The following is a 17,007-nucleotide window of genomic DNA, read 5'->3' on the forward strand; positions in this document are numbered from 1 at the left end:
CCAAATAAAATCCATTCAGATCAACAACAAATTTTACATGTAATTCTTTATTGCATATTTAGCCAGGTTGAACCAGCAGGGACCATGTCAGAATCAGCCATTAATTGGTACAACAAGCTGCTGAGTGGGAAGGTCATAAACATTTCAAGAGTTATAAAACTTTCATTAAGTTCTCACGATATTGCACCAGTGAATGACCCTTCTGCTCTCTCTCTCTCTCTCTCTCTCTCTCTCTCTCTCTTGCTCTCTCCTTTTTTTTTGTCTGGGTGGTGTTGAAGAGGGGAATGGTTGCGAACAAGCAGCTTCTTTGTGGCGAAGGGAGCCTTTTTCAAACTGTCTCGGCCTCTTGACTCGTCCTAAGCCAGAGATCAGAGCTTGGAAAGTGGCAAAACAAAGGGCCGATTTAATGAGATTGTAAAACAGGCCGAGGAAAAGGAGGGGGGGAGTTCCCAAATAGCCAGACTGCCAGCTCCGGTCCGTCTCAAAAGGTCTTTTCAGGATCTTCCCTGAGCCGTCTCTATATGAGCAAAAGAAAAAAAAAAAAAAAGAAAATCAAAGGAATCCAAATGCTTCAACAGACTTTGACATGAAGAACATGTGGATATCTGTCTGCTGTTTTCCACAAGAAGGGGTTGCATTCCTGAGAGAGAGAGAGAGAGAGAGAGAGAGAGAGAGAGAGAGAGAGAGAGAGAGAGAGAGAGAGAGAGAGAGAGAGAGAGAGAGAGAGAGAGAGAGAGAGAGAGAGAGAGAGGCATGTTCCACATTTCACATGTCAGGAAAGCATTTTTAGCCTTTGGGAGTAAAATTCTTCTGACTGCAGTAATCAAACAGGAGATGTCAGTCAGCAATTTTCATTTGACACCTTCCTTAAATCAGTGTGACTGAAAATGTTTAAATCAATAAAAAAAAAAGGTTTAATATCGAGAAAAATTTTTACTCCTCAGATAAGTCAACTTGTCAGAGAGAGAAAAAGATCAGATCTGGTATGCAACGTTACCCCCCCCCCCCCCCCCCCACACACACACACACACACAATCTAAACAATAACTACCGGTTACGATAGGCGTGAAGCGGGACTTCTATAAATAGCACACACTTAAAAAGAAGCAGCATTGCCATTCACGCCGTCGGCTTCTGAGTTGCGTTTTCTAAGTAACGGCCGAGTTGTGTTTATCACAATACATCTGCCACGTATCTTCTCCCCCTTCAAAAACTAAAACCCTCAGTGGAATTGGACCGTTTAACCCCTCCTTATTTGTCATTAGAGGGGGGTGGAGAGGACGAGGAGATTGAAGGAGGGGCAGGGGAGGAGAGGAATGAAAACAAGCCGGAGTTGAGGAGATAACCATCAGGGTCCTAAACCCATTATCTGGCTCCTGTCCACTGTTGAGTGTCAGGAGTCACACCCAGGCCCGAGTTCGCCCGGGGCTGTTGACCTGATGGTCTCCGCTGACATTTCCATTCAGATGAATGGCTCTTTGCTGCATGCTAGGAAGTGTCCAGTTTGACCCCTACCTGCCCCAAGATTCCCTCCCTTATTAACTGGGCAGTGGCCCTCTGTCTAACCTGTATTCTGTTCCTGTTGGCCCCCTCCTCAGCTCTGAGGCTCTGAAGGCTGAGCCGTCCTCAGTAATAATGGAGGACAAATGAAGCCAGCCAGCCTTAATGGTGCTAGTTTTTAATGGCGCTGAGCTCCTTTCATTTAGACTAGGAGTGAGGGATGAGGAGGCAAGCTGTCACAGTATAACTCTGGTGATCGGCGTCCACTCGTTTTAAGGTTATAGGACGCCGTTAAGCTCTTTCGGGGAAGATGTGGCGGTAATAGGCTCGTCAGGGCCCCGCGTCGTACACAGCTGTTTCTTTTATGTTCCTTAATTTGCTCGGAGGAGAAAATAAAGCACACGAGTGGCTCTTTTAGGAGGCCCGTGGACTTGGGAGACCAAATACCAAAAGGACCATCATAGGTGCGCTGTAGTTAACGAACATGATTAGCACGAACACAATAATCAGTCCAGAGAAGGGTGTCATTAAGTTGCACTCCTCACGCGCACACTGCCACCCCCCCTTCCTGATTAATTTGCCACTCATAATGACGGAATGAACCTTCTCCGTGTCCTTAATGACCCTGGTTAATCTTTTAAAGAAACAGGGAGGAGAGAAGATGGAGGAGAGAGTGAGACTCCCATCAGGAGAGGAGTTTGCAGTGACGTAACACTTCAGCCATAACTATGCCGGATTACAGCGATGCTACGAGGCTTTGGGGGGGGGGGTTAAGTAGCAACAGACACTTAACGGATAAAACACGCAGTGATCTGTTGTGTGGGATAAATCCCCTTTTAGAGAGAACAGAGGCAACACATGGCGCCCGGCGTTTGACACTATGCTCTCCTAAAGTGGAGGTGGCTCAGAGATTAGCGCTGGGAAAAAAAAAACAGATCCCCCTATTATACACCCTGTTGCATAATTAAACACACTTCCACATAATTCCTTCTCCAGTGGAGTACATATTTGTCTTGGTTATTTTTCCTAAGCCATGATAAGGCAGAATTACCCATTTGAATTAATCATGGGAATTAAGGCTTTGATACCAGGCTGAGTGTCTCGCATCCGGCCAGCTGCACTGGCGAGGGTCCGCCTGCTTAACACCAGAATTGCCAAGCATATGCTAGTTGGAAAGACGAGGGCAGATAGGGAGGCCTGTGTGGGCAGGGGAGGAGGTCCCCGCGGAGCCCTTCACAATGAAACACAATATCCTCCTCCTCAGACGCGTGCAATGACTTAAACACTCCATTGTATTAAATATGAATGAGGTTCCCCATTGTCCGCGCGCGGGCAAGCGGGGAGACAGTGTTGTCGATTAGCCACATGATTAAGCAGATGACACGGTAGGGGCCACAGAGGTAAATAAAGGCCGCCTTCTGTCATTTCCTTGTCCCCAAGGGGACCCCCGCGCCCTCCCCTGTCAACGGCTCCTCACAAAACTTAGCACCACTAAAGCCAATTGACAGAAAAAGTGATAATGTATGACTGTGAAAACAGCTGAGTGACGGAAGGGAGAGGAGATTAACAGAAGTGAGGGAAAGGTGGAGAAAGTACGGGGAAAGGAGAAAGAGGGGTTGTACAAACGGTGACGAGTCTGGGCGGTATGGAGTGATTTTATTAAACAGGGAGGATAATTCAGTCATGCTCTATGTCAGGGGTTGATTATCACAATGTTGCATTTGCATGTGAAAAAGACGCTAGCGCTCGCGTCGCCCAGGCTTTCCCCTGCCTTCCGATTGGCCGATGGGGCATCAGTGCGACATTGTTGCAAAGCCCCCCTCAGTTAGGAGAGCACACACCCGGTCACGGATATTTTCAGTGGGCCCAATGCGTCAAACGGTTATTATTGGCAGTGTTAGGCAGGAAAAGGAGTAGAGGCAAAGAGGCTCACGATGAAAGGAAGTCAATTGTTTCAATACATTCTCCTCATTAATCAATATGGAGGAAGGCGTCACAGGCCCGGTCCCAGTTTAAACTTCCAGTGAGACACGAAACAATCCAAATGAAACAAAAGTGGAACTTTCATCAGCAATGCTAATAAATAAATAAATACATAAATAAATATTTGTGACTTAATAAAATATTAATCAGAAGAGACTTAGTGTTAGTTTTAGACCAGCTCAACCAATAAGATTGGATTTTGGATTTAAGATTTCTTTCATTCTGATGATTTCTAAGCAGCTACCCCCCCCCCCCCACCACCACCACCACCACCACCACCACCATACACCCCCTCCCCATTCCACACCGGGACATTCAGGTAACTAATCTGCCTTTAAATATGTCTCGAAGGGAGCTTGGCTAATTAGTATCGGAATTTACTGCCTTCACTTTTATTGACTTGTCCTACTTCTTCGATAATTAACTAATGTGTAAAGTAATGAGCTATGTCGTTCAGGCTTGCTGTTCAATTAGAGTGCAGAATCAATTATTGAAAATAGTTTCTTATGCCAACGCCTGGCACAATGACAGAGTGTAAGGGGATGGCGGACAGCACCATCTCGGACAAAATGGAGAAACATTACCAGTGTCTCAGTGGATTGAAAACCTAAAGTTACGGCTGAATATTTGATTTAAAATCATTTTGTGGTGATTAATTCACTCTTGTACAGCTGCTCGCTAAAGCTGAACATACCACATTTTCCAGCAGCAGATTTATTTACGATTACGCCAAAAATTATTATTTTTTTGTTTATCTCACAGATGAAATCATTAGGCGTTGGGATTCCCCCGGAGGAGCTGGCCCAAGAGGCTGGGGAGAGGGAAGTCTGGGCCTCTCGACTTAGGCTACTGCCCCCGCGACCTGACTCCGGATAAGCGGATGAAAATGGATGGATGGATGGATTAAATCATTAAGTTCATTCCTGAAAAGGAATTATAATTTCTTCCCAACTTAATGAACTCAGTCACATACATACACATGTATGTATGTATGAATGTATGTATGTACAACATTCAGCATTTAATTTCACCTACGTATTGAATTAATGGCCAAGAAAGGGTTGGGCAACTTAGTTAACAAGTGAATTTTTATTCAAAGACTTTCAAATTTTGGAAGGCATTATTTTTTATTTTTATTTTTTAAACGGGGCAGAGATTAACAAGAGATATTCTCTTCTTTCTGTTCCTTTTCATTGTTGATTGTTTATTAGCATGTGTGTGTGTGTTAATTTTATTTTTATTTCTTCTGTGTGTGTACTGGAATGAAATATCAGATCATTTAAGTCCGAAGCTAACCGATGATCATGATTTTCTTTATTTTTACTTCTTTTTGAAGTCAATATACAAAATTTTATTACAAAAACATTCCATTCTACAAGTTTTCAAGTTCCACTTTAAAATGGCTGCAAACATTGTTAAAATGAAGCTACAGACAAATCCTGGTAGCAAAACAGTGAAGAAACAACACCACTAGACCAGAAACATGAGCAGTGCTTCCAGAATCCATGTTTAAAAACAAAAACCACACCCGACTGTCTGCTGTCCACTGAAGGAGCTTCAGTCCATTTAATCAGTTAAAAATGTCAAACAAGGCTCTACGATGTCAGAAACCAGAGTTCAGCAGAAACACATCATAAGTGGACCAAGAGGGGAGAAATAAATTCCCTGAATCAGAAGAGGAGTTCAGGTCTGTCCGACCCACAGGGACGGCAGGCTACTTGTTGCAGTTCTTTCACACAAAAAGAAAACGTTAAGCTGAACAATGCATGGTAAACCTCACATCCTTTCACATTTTAAATGGTTATTCATCATCATCCTCCTCATCATCTTCATCCTCCTCATCATCATCGTCTGCTGGTTCGGCCTTCTTGGCTGGAGGCCGGCCAGGGCCGCTCTTCCTGCCAGCATCGCTCTTCCCTGAACCTCCTTTTGCTCTGTAGGCAGCAACATCCTTCTCACATTTCTCCTTCAGCTTCACAGCCCTGGCCTCGTATGGCGCTTTGTCTTTGGAGCCTTGTGTGGACCACAACTCGGCAAGCTTCTTGGCAACATCTCCGATGGAGATTCCAGGGTTCTCTTCCTTGATGCGGGTAAGGTGGTCGGAAAGAAGACGAAGAATGCTGAGGGTGGCCTCTTTGGGGCATTAGGGTCCTTCTTCTTCTTCCCTTTCTTGGCATCTTTAGGAGGGACGTAGGATTTCATCTCCCGATCATATTGAACCTTGTCATTCTTGGACATCTCATCAAACTTCACCTTCTACTTGGCTGACATGGTCTTCCATCTTTCGGAACATTTCTTGGAGAACTCTGCAAAGTCCACGCTGGTTCCTGGGTGTTTCTTTTTGTGCTCCTCACGGCAGGTGGCCACGGAGAAAGCAGATGCGGAGGTCTTCCCTCTGGGCTTATTCGGGTCCTTTGTCATGGCTGCGAATTATCTGTTCTCAGCGGGGCGAGTAGTACACGATCATGATCATGATCATGATTTTCTAAAAATCAATGTTTATTGCAAACTTGATGTGGTTCATGTGAATACATATTTAATTAAATAGATAATAGATAATCAAATATTTTATGGTATTTGCAGGTACCCAGTAAGGAAACTTTGGAGGAAGAGCATTACAATGAATCTTTAAAGGCAGATGTGGGATGAGCTAGCTGTCAGCATTTCACCAACAGTGAAAACCAGAAAATCTCATGTATTGTTGGAGGAATGTGCATCATGATGTCAACTGTCTCTTTCTAAAATTTCAATCTGAGTAGGAGAACATCTAGATCTGTCCCCTGGATCAATCTCTTAGTCGTCCTCAGAAAAAAGAGGCCTTTAGCTAGTCGGCCTTCTCAGTGAGAGCAGTCCAGTTCAGGAGTACTACTCCTGGGGTTACACCCAACATCGACAGTTTTAAACGCTTTTAAATCAAGCTAAATTCTTAGTTGATTGAGAATCAAACCTGTACATAACTGACATAATTTGATTTTTTATTTCCCACTGTGTTGGCTGCTGCCAGTGCTAGTGGTTGTTTTTAATGCTATGATGCTATCATTCACCCAATCAGTTCACACACATACACACACACACGCACACACACACACACGCACTCTGATGGTGATGAGCAACGATGTAGCCACAGCTGCCCCGGGGCGCACTGACAGGGGTGAGGCTGCCGAGCACAGGCACCATCAGTCCCTCTGATCACCAGCAGCAGGCAGGGAGGGTTAAGTGTCTTGCCCAAGGACACAACAGCAGAATTCTCAGCCTGGAGCCGGGATCAAACCTGCAACCTTCCAATCAACCCACTCTACCTCCTGAGCTACTGTAGCTCCATTTTGATGGTTATTCAAAATCTCGGGCGTGGGAGGAGTTTGGTGAGGCCATGGAGAAAGACTATCGATCGGCTCCAAAGAGGTTCTGGCAAACTGTCCGGCGCCTCAGGAGAGGAAGGCAGCAACTCGCTCACACTGTTTACAGTGGGGATGGGGAGCTGCTGACGTCAACTGAGGCTATAGTCGGATGGTGGAAGGAATACTTTGAGGAGCTCCTCAATCCCACCAATGCGCATTCCGAGGAGGAACCAGAGCTGGGAGGCCTGGGGATGGACTGTCCGATCTCGGGGGCAGAAGTTGCTGAGGTAGTCAAACAACTACACAGCGGCGGAGCCCCGGGGGCGGATGAGGTTCGTCCTGGGTATCTCAAGGCTATGGATGTTGTAGGGCTGTCATGGTTGACACGTCTCTACAACATTGCGTGGTCATCGGGGGCAGTTCCTAGGGAGTGGCAGACCGGGGTGGTGGTCCCCATCTTTAAGAAGGGTGACCTGAGGGTGTGTTCCAACTATAGGGGGATCACACTCCTCAGCCTCCCTGGAAAGGTCTACTCCAAGGTACTGGAGAGGAGGGTCCGATCGATAGTTGAATCTCAGATAGAGGAGGAGCAATGTGGTTTTCGTCCTGGCCGTGGAACTGTGGACCAGCTCTATACCCTTGCAAGGGTGATGGAGGGGGCATGGGAGTTTGCCCAACCAATCCACATGTGCTTTGTGGATTTGGAGAAGGCTTATGACCGTGTCCCCAGGGGCACCCTGTGGGGGACGCTCCAGGAGTATGGGGTGGGTGGCTTTTTGTTAAGGGCCATTCAGTCCCTTTACCAGAGGAGCGTGAGTTTGGTCCGCATAGCCGGTAGTAAGTCGGACCTGTTCCCAGTGAGGGTTGGACTCCGCCAGGGCTGCCCTTTGTCACCGGTTCTGTTCATCACTTTTATGGACAGAATTTCTAGGCGCAGCCGTGGTGTGGAGTGTGTCGAGTTTGGTGGCAGGAGAATCTCGTCTCTGCTTTTTGCGGATGATGTGGTCCTCCTAGCTTCATCCAGCTCTGACCTTCAGCTCTTGCTGGGTAGGTTCGCGGCCGAATGTGAAGCGGCTGGGATGAGGATCAGCACCTCCAAATCTGAGACCATGGTTCTCGACCGGAAAAGGGTGGCTTGCCACCTCCGGGTCGGGGGAGAGGTCCTACCTCAAGTGGAGGAGTTTAAGTATCTCGGGGTCTTGTTCACGAGTGAGGGTAGGAGGGATCGGGAGATCGACAGGCGGATTGGTTCGGCGTCTGCAGTGATGCGGACGCTGAGCCGATCTGTCGTGGGGAAGAGGGAGCTGAGCCAGAAAGCCAGGCTCTCGATTTACCGGTCGATCTACGTCCCAATCCTCACCTATGGTCATGAGCTTTGGGTAATGACCGAAAGAACGAGATCGCGGATACAAGCGGCCGAAATGAGTTTCCTCCGTAGGGTGGCCGGGCTCAGCCTTAGAGATAGGGTGAGGAGCTCGGACATTCGGGAGGGACTCGGAGTAGAACCGCTGCTCCTCCGGATCGAAAGGAGCCAGTTGAGGTGGTTTGGGCATCTGGTCAGGATGCCTCCTGGACGCCTCCCCGGGGAGGTGTTTCGGGCATGTCCTGCCGGCAGAAGGCCCCCGGGTCGACCCAGGACACGTTGGAGAGGTTACATCTCCAATCTGGTCCGGGAACGCCTTGGGGTCCTGCCGGAGGAGCTGGTGGACAAGGCCGGGGAGAGGACGGCCTGGAGCTCCCTAATTGGGATGCTGCCCCCGCGACCCGGACCCGGATAAGCGGAGGAAGACGAAGACGAAGACTGTGATTTTAAATATTGATGAAATCCAATAGTTCTATTTTTTATTTAGTCCAGGATGTTTGTATTTGCCAACTTGTCCAGGGATTATGGTTGGAAACTTTATAGCTAAAACAGGTGCATCTACTGAAATATTCATTAACGTGCATTGTCCCTGATCAAATAAACAACAATAACAATAACAATAATAATTAAAGCAGCAAGCAGCGTCGTGTCGTTTGGCCCTCGCAGCAAAGCTGCTCGCCTTGCCGCCGCGCACCCTCGACCCCACCCCAGACGCTCTCCCAACCCACCGCGACTGGTGGCGCACAAGCGCCGCCGCGCCCCCGACACCTCAACGTGCGTCCAACCGCAATCACTGCGAGCTGTCACCCCAATTTTACTTAATCTCTCCTATGAGCCTGCCAACAATCTCTAACTCATTACTAGGTGGTAAAATAACCCACCTTCTACATAACAGTCTGTAACGCTTTGCTCAGTTCCCACTATAACTGTTTTACATTAGCAAAATATCCCAGCTTCTAAAGAGACTGTGTTGTGCAATTGGACCAAAATGGCTGACTTCCTGTGGGATATGGAGCATGGCTCCAAGAGAGGTTTTTGTAGGTCACTACATAAGTGTACAAAATTTCTCAATTCTTAGTCAAAACATGACTTGGGGCTGACATTTTTAATTGACCTAGGAGGCGCTAGTGCAAAAACTAAGCCACGCCCACTAGATTTTCAGGTTAATACCTATTGAGGTTTGGATTTGTATCAATCACCTGAATTGTTGCACCGATAACATCAGAATTGAGGAAATGAGAGGCAAACTTAATTCCATGGCGTAATGTCAAAATTTGCCATGTCGCCAAAGCCTCGCCCTTTCTTGAAACCTGCCAGTACTGGACACCAAATGACCCCAGCATGTCTACTGCTATTTGCCAGAAATTCATGTTGATGAGGTGAAAGGAGTCAATTTGGGAGCTTTGAGAGTACAGCAATGGTGAATGTTTGAGGCTTAGCCACACCCACACCGTCAGACTTTAGAAAAATCCGTAGGCTGAATTTTTCCCGCTATGTCTTAAGAGTATTTAGCAGAAGCATAAAGGTGATAGGTCATAAGGGTGCTGTGAAGTTGACGTACCTTTGCAGTGTGCAAAGATCACAAAAGGGCTTACTTGGACCAAAATGGCAAACTTTCTGTGGGATTTGGAACATGGCTCCAGAGAGGTTTTAGTAGGTCTTGAGACTCTACATACGTGTACAAAATTTCACAATCCTCAGTCAAGGCATGACTTGGAGCTGACATTTTTAATGGACCTAGGGAGCGCTAGTGCAACAACTAAGCCACGCCCACCAGACTGTCAGGGTAATATCTATTGAGGTTTGAATTTGTATCAATCACCTGAATTGTTGCACTGATAACATCAGAATTGAGGAAATGAGAGGCAAACGTAATTTCACAATCCTCAGTCAAAGCATGGCTTGGGGCTGGTACTTTTAAGGGTGCTAGGGTTCGCCATTTTAAAAAATTGGCCACACCTACCGACTTTTGATGTAAAGTTTTATTGCGGATCATACTGGGATCACTCATCAGAAATTTAGTGGTGATAGCTTTCGAATTGACTAAATGAGAGGCAAGCACATGGCCATGGCGTCACGCCTGACTTCGCCGGGCCATCACAGCCCCGCTGTCTTTCGAAAGTTCCTGTAACGTGACGCCAAGCAACCCCAACTTGTTCAGATACCTGCTACAACTTTGTGGTGATTACACGAAATGGCAAATTTTGGGAAATTTCACAGTTAAACTTGACCTTTTTAGTCCTGAGGGGGCGGGGCTTGTGTGACATCATCAATCAACATTCATTTTCCTTCGGGGGTGATGAGGAATGTCCATAGAAAATGTTGTAACTGTAATTCTTTCATTTATGAAATTATAGCCATTTGAATTTTTTGGGCAGTGCTCGAACTTCGAGGCCTGGCCTGGCCCCGCCCCTTCAGTATATATGAAAAGTTAATTTTATCTGTCATTTCGATCATGCATCCCTTCTGATTGATCACACACAATTTTTGAGACAATCGTACGAAAAATGACCAAATACAGACCCTACAAATGACCAAAATGGGGTGAAAATCGCTACTTCAGTTCAAATTGGCCAACTTCCTGTTTGATGTTGACCATGGGTGTAAGACTTTTCTGTGCGTATTGGTGTGTTCTACAAGTGTACCAAATGTCATCACTCTACTATAAAAAAGGTCAAAGTGGAGGGGTATTTATTATTTTCCAGGGGGCGCTGTCGAGCCACTTTTTTATCAACTTTCACATCGCCTTTGAAGATCGTAAAATTCACGCACTTTCTATATTGGGCCAGAATTTGGTGAGTTTTTGGACATGTTAAGAAACCCAAAAAGCCATTTGAAGTCGCGGAAGAAAAAAATAAAATAAACAGAGCAGATATAATAGACCTTTGCAGCTTCGCTGCTCGGGTTTAATTACACAATCCAGCTACAAGTTTAGAAAATGAAAAAAGCAAATGTGATAATGATTATTACATTTTTAACAGCAGTTTGCATAAACTCCAGAAAGTCATTAAAGGGGATTAGATTCATTCCAACAAAAAGCAACATCCTAGCCATCTAGACAAACTGCAGGTTGGTCTAGGCAACTCTCCATTGAAGCTTCAGCAAGTCTACCATTGGCCCGAACAATTTTGTCTCCAGCCAATCACACCGTTTGTTGAGAGGCATTGGGATGTTTAGCACCAGAGATGCGATGGAGAAAATGTACAACAACGGCGTCGGCTCAGGAACGGCACTTGTTTGAAACGGTTTTGGCATCAACTTTGGACGATTCAGACTTGAGCTTTTCTTTGAGACATGAGCAGACAGAGGTACTACTTCTCCTTCTTCCACGGTGACCTGGTGACTGATCTCAGACTAATACATCATGTTGTTCATTGGTCTGGTTGGTCCTAAGGCTGTCTAATTGTGTGCAGGGACAACCATAGACTTCAACTATGTTGCAAATAAAATGAGGTTGAGATCAAATTAGAATGATTAAACTTTTAAAAAGAAACTGCACGAGAGTCACAATTTGTTCTGAGTTGTGTCTTGTGCCCCAACTGTCTGCAGTCCAGTGAAACACTGGCAGTAGAAACATCCCATAGAATTGTGCTTTGCACAATTGAGATGATGTAAAGAAAACTTGGTGAAATCAATCCAAACAGGATTCAAAGGATTAGCCGTTGATTCTGAGATTTATTTGATCTAATGGACTTTTTTTTAATAATGCTGATCTCTCAGGGAGATGAATACAAGTTTGCAACCCTAGCATGATGCCTTTTACAACTTAACCGCCAGTTTATGAGATCAAAACCAAGCCTGGGAAAAAAAAAACAGCATTGGTTGGGTAATATTATGAGAAAATGTAAAGCACTGGTGGGGTCATGCCAGTACTGGTCGGTGCAACCGTGGTGGAAACATGAATAACGATAGTTGGATGAGTGCCCAGTATTTTTGCTAGGATGAGTCATTGCTTTTAAGTCTTGTCCACATGAAAGCACATGCACAGTGGGGCTTATGCAACAGCCACCATGACTGAGGTGTTCATTTAAATGTTTATTTGCAAGTGTGTGTGTGTGTGTGTGTGTGTGTGTGTGTGTGTGTGTGTGTGTGTGTGTGTGTGTGTGTGTGTGTGTGTGTGTGTGTGTGTGTGTGTGTGTGTGTGTGTGTGTGTGTGTGTGTGTGTGTGTGTGTGTGAAGAAATTCTGGTACTAATTAAAGTAAGATGCGCACCTGCATTTTTCATGGCTTCTCGGCAAATTAGACAAGATTCGTGTTTGATCAAGTTAAGAATGGAGTTGGGATGAAGAAAGTGTTCTAAGGTCCTGCAAGAGACAAGGAGGAGAGCATCCCATCGCTATGTTTTAGCAGTATCAATATTCTATTAATATTCATAATGCCAGAGGTCCTGGCTGGTGTGCCAGTCAGTACTGAGCCGATGTGACAGGCTCCCACAAAGATGCGAAAGCCAAGGACATTAAATTCCTCCTGACAGCAACCTTGGAGACCGTCCCAGGCACGCGTCGCTCCGACTGCGGTAAATCAGAGGAATAAACTCAAAAGAACATAATGGAGTCGGCTCTCATCATTATTATGACAAGCAGGTTTATTTAGTGTACAGCTGGCTCTTCCTCGGCTTCTGTAGTGTGTGTTTGTGCTTGCCTTGCTGAGCTCCAACAAGCCATCCAGGAGTGACTGTCAACTGTCAGAAATTCCTGTGAGCCAAAGCTGCCATTGGACTTTGTATGAAGTAAAGCCAGAAGATTAAGTGGAAGCGAGCTCTAATTGTATGAGAAAACCACACTCAGAACCGACAAATGCATAAACCTGATTGAAACGTACAAGGCAAGTGCACTTTTACCTTTAAGTCCAAGATTAATGGAGGACGCAGTGAACAAAGGTGTGGAACACTGAAAAAGCATTTTTAATGATTATTTCAGATTATGATCGGTCAGTCTGAGTTTTTCATGCTGGCTGAACATGAAAATACCGTAAATCCTCTAATACAGGCCCGGGCCTGTATTTGACTCAAGCTCATCAAGCTCCAGGCCTTTATTGGAAGGAGGGCCAGAATTAGAGGCAGGCCTCTATTTCTATTTGAGCAAAATGAACTAATGGTTTACTGGAGTTTTTGACAATTAAAATTGCGCCCACATGTTCAAAGTTAAACACATTTCTTTTAACAACGGTAGTTTCTGCTTCAGCCCTCTCCCCCCTCCCCCTGGGCAGCGGCCGCAAACTCGCTGATGCGCCTGCAGCCTCTCGGAGTTCCTGCTGCTCTAAACATTAAAATAATTATTTCATTTTCTGTTCCTCACTTCTGATTACCTTCAATGGTGCCTGTTTGTTGCAATCACCAGGTACAAAAACTAACTTGTTTTTATTTAACTATTTTTCTGTCCTGTCTGTTTATTATCTTCCTGCATCTCCTCTCAATCCTAAAGAGAAACTGCTACCTGGGTTCATATATATTCACCTTATGAGTTACCTTTGAACTGCAGTTCTAAAAGATCTACCGACCGCAAAAACAGCGGAGTGCTTGCTGCTTGCCGGCCACATCAGTGGTCGGTGCGTCACCGGATGACAAGTTGATGCGCCCCGCTCCACAGCAAAACGCATCAGGCACAAATAAAAGCCAGAAAACATCAAAGGAAATTAACCGACATGAACGATCGCGTGTTAAATAATTTGGCAACACCTGATTGTTACTGTGGCCGTGCTCAGGAGGCAGATTACCGACCGCAAAAACAGCGGAGTGCTCCCTGCTTGGTGGCCGCATCAGTGATCAGTGCGTCGGAGGACAAGGTGATGTGCCCCGCTCCACAGCAGCGAAACACATCAGGCGCAAATAAAAGACAGAAAACATTAAAGGAAATGAACCGACATGAACGATCGCGTGTCAGTACTGACGCTCTGGCACAGCGCGTTGCCCCCCACGAGTACAGGAGCTTGTCACCTACTGACAGCAGGCTGCTGTCTTTTCCGAGGGCTGCATCTTGACGGTCATTATCACGTGACAGCGACTAGTCGACGACAGGCATAAAAAGTCACTATAGTGAAGTCGACTAGTTCATACAACCCCTACTGCTCCCCAGTGTTCTGCAGCACACGTTCTCTTTGAACTTGATATCAAATTTTCGCCTCCTCTTCGCCTCCGCACGGTTAAAGTTACCCTCGCGGTCTATCACTGGCAAATCAAAAGTGAGACGATGACACAACCACCCGCTGTACTTGCTTGTTACCACATTCCACCCGGCCACAATAAGAGACCGGCCATTATTCACCTCCGCCGTCTCCGACACCGGCCAAAATATGAGACCCGGCCGTTAATTGAATACCGGCCTGTATTAGAGGATTTACGGTAGTCTCCTACACCTGTCTCCTGCATTAGCGTTTGATAGAAAGCAGACGGTGAATCTCTAGGATTAGAAAATCCTGACAGATCTACATGGAAGAGTCGCTTTGGACTGACCCATACTGAATCGTGACGGGGAAGGCTGTTGTTGTTTTAGCGTCCAGAAACAGCAGAGAACATCTCGGATACCAGAAGCTGATCTTTAGCATTAGCCACTCAACCACATGGCAGAATCTCCTCCAGGCTTATGATATTTGTGGTGATAAAACATCAACGTTGCAGAGCAAACAAAGTTAGTGGTGAAGTCGTGTTACCGCTAATCCGAGGTAAGATATCCATATATCGGTAAATAAGTCTCCTGATGCTGCCGTCTGAAGTTCTCCTCTGATATGGTAGACTTGTTCATGCTGATCCAAGCTGTTCTGGGGTATTTTTGCGCTGAATGCGGCTTGCAAGGAAGTCATTCCTACCTGAGATCATTGCAAATGTATTAATTAAATGGGTTTCCCACACCTTTAAACTCGTTAATAAATTAAAAGAAATTGAAACTAAACTATATTCTCATGGGCAGAGCAAAACAACACATTTTCGAGTGGCTCGCTGTGCGTTATGAGCTGTTTTTACAGGACCATAGCGTTTGCAAAACGGGATTTGCCGCGGCTCCCTGGGGAGGATTTTGGCATTTATAGTAGCAAAGCTGAAGCAAGAATAAACTGCCATCAGGCACCTCTCCAACCAAGAAGGGATAAAGGGAGCCCCCCCCCCCCCCCTCCCGCATGTGACGTACAGGGTCGCGCATTCAGCGTCAGACGGAAGACACTTCAGACTGATGCAATTTCTTTTTCAGGACCTTTAGCTTTGATGTGACCTGCTTTTTGTCCCGCTTGATGCCCCGCTCAGCCGGTGTTTCCCCCACTCTGTCGAACAGCTGGCTGTCTCTCACCGTCCCCATAAAAAGGCGACTAATCTGTTCGTCCGCTCGCACGGCCACAAGCTCCATGGTCTCCGCGTCTGTCCAGTTTGCCATGAAAGATACTGGTGAGAGGCCATTTTTATCTGCGTTTATGTCCCTTTTGGGCAGCACTAGGCGCACAGTATACGTCACTAACGCAACCTTTTGCGGGGGCTCCCCCAGTCGCTCCAAAGGGATTAGCGGGGCTGACACACGTTTAGCCGTCAGAGGCGAGGGGCTCATGCGGCAATATTACTACGAGGCTAAGCGCATCAGAATCGAGTTTTATCACCTTTCCCCTTTGCTCCATGCCACATCTACGAGACCCACAAATTTGGATTTATCACTCTGTAATGACGCGATAGTCTGTCTTATAAAAAAGGCTATAAGCGTCAGCATTTCCATCCCACCATTGTTGCCGTTTTTATAATCCTGGCGTAATCATGGCAGTGCAGCTGCAGGCTAAGACGTTTAATTGTCCACCATCTTCCATCGTCCATCCTGTACAGAAGCTTTGCTGAAAGTTGTTTCTAACTCCACCGTATAGATGATTATGTAAATTCCAGGAACATGTTTTCATTTATTAGTTATGCATTCATTTAACCACATGCATCTACAGCACACGCCTGCAAACGCAACTCTCTTTATTTTATTGCATTATTGTGTTGTAACAGATAACTGTGACATTTTTCTTACTGATCCGCCTTCTGCATCTTCTTAAGGTTGGTTTATGCTTGACGCGTCCACAAGGTCCGCGCGGAAAAGTTGAGTCATTTTGCGTCATCTTAACAACCATGCCCCTCCACCGCGCCTCCGCACGGCCCAAAATTTCCGCAACGCGCACCTCGGAAATTTTCTAACCACGAGGACAGTCAGACGCGGAAAAACATGGCGGACCGGCAAGAACTAGTATGGCAGAGGTTCGTAAATACAGACATTTGTATGATTCAGCTCTCAAAGATCACCGTGATCAACATGTTGTTAATAATTCTTGGAGAGAAATAGCTCACACTGTCGGAAAAGACGAGGACGCTGTTAAAAATGCTGAAATACCATGTTGTAAACAGTAATTTCTACTTCTACTATGGTGTAGTGTTGGATGCATGCCGTAGAGCTCCATGCTGCCCCCTACAGTTTGGGAGAATATTGGCTCACCGCAGAGACAAGCCGCATGAACCATAAACGCTGCGAGTTGTGAAGCGCGTTCCATCCGCGAGCCGCATCACCAAGCGGAAAGTGAATGTGTCAAGCATAAACCAAGCTTTAGGCCTCTTTTGTGACCTGTGGCTCCTTTAACAGTTGGTGTGCGACTGTCCTGTGGGTGACCCCTTGTTCCTCACTAAGCATTGCGTCACAGCTCCTGTAAGAGTTTATGTGCAAATAAGTGAACATGAAAGCTACTGCTTGCCCCGAGTCAAGTCAATATTCATAACTCCTTTTCCATTTACATAAAGTTTTTTGTGTGTGCATTGTAAGGTTTTCTTCCGTTGCTTTTGTTTACAAAGGGCTGATCAAACTTTCACATCTTCATGGGACA

General features: G+C 46.0%; 1 pseudogene; it reads right to left on the reverse strand.

Annotated features, from left to right (window-relative positions):
• Positions 1–4,884: 4,884 nt before the first annotated feature.
• Positions 4,885–5,965, reverse strand: LOC107383025 (high mobility group protein B2 pseudogene; annotated as a pseudogene).
• Positions 5,966–17,007: the final 11,042 nt, after the last annotated feature.

The sequence above is a fragment of the Nothobranchius furzeri genome, chromosome 7 (assembly GCF_043380555.1).
Source record: "Nothobranchius furzeri strain GRZ-AD chromosome 7, NfurGRZ-RIMD1, whole genome shotgun sequence".
Classification (NCBI taxonomy): domain Eukaryota; kingdom Metazoa; phylum Chordata; class Actinopteri; order Cyprinodontiformes; family Nothobranchiidae; genus Nothobranchius; species Nothobranchius furzeri.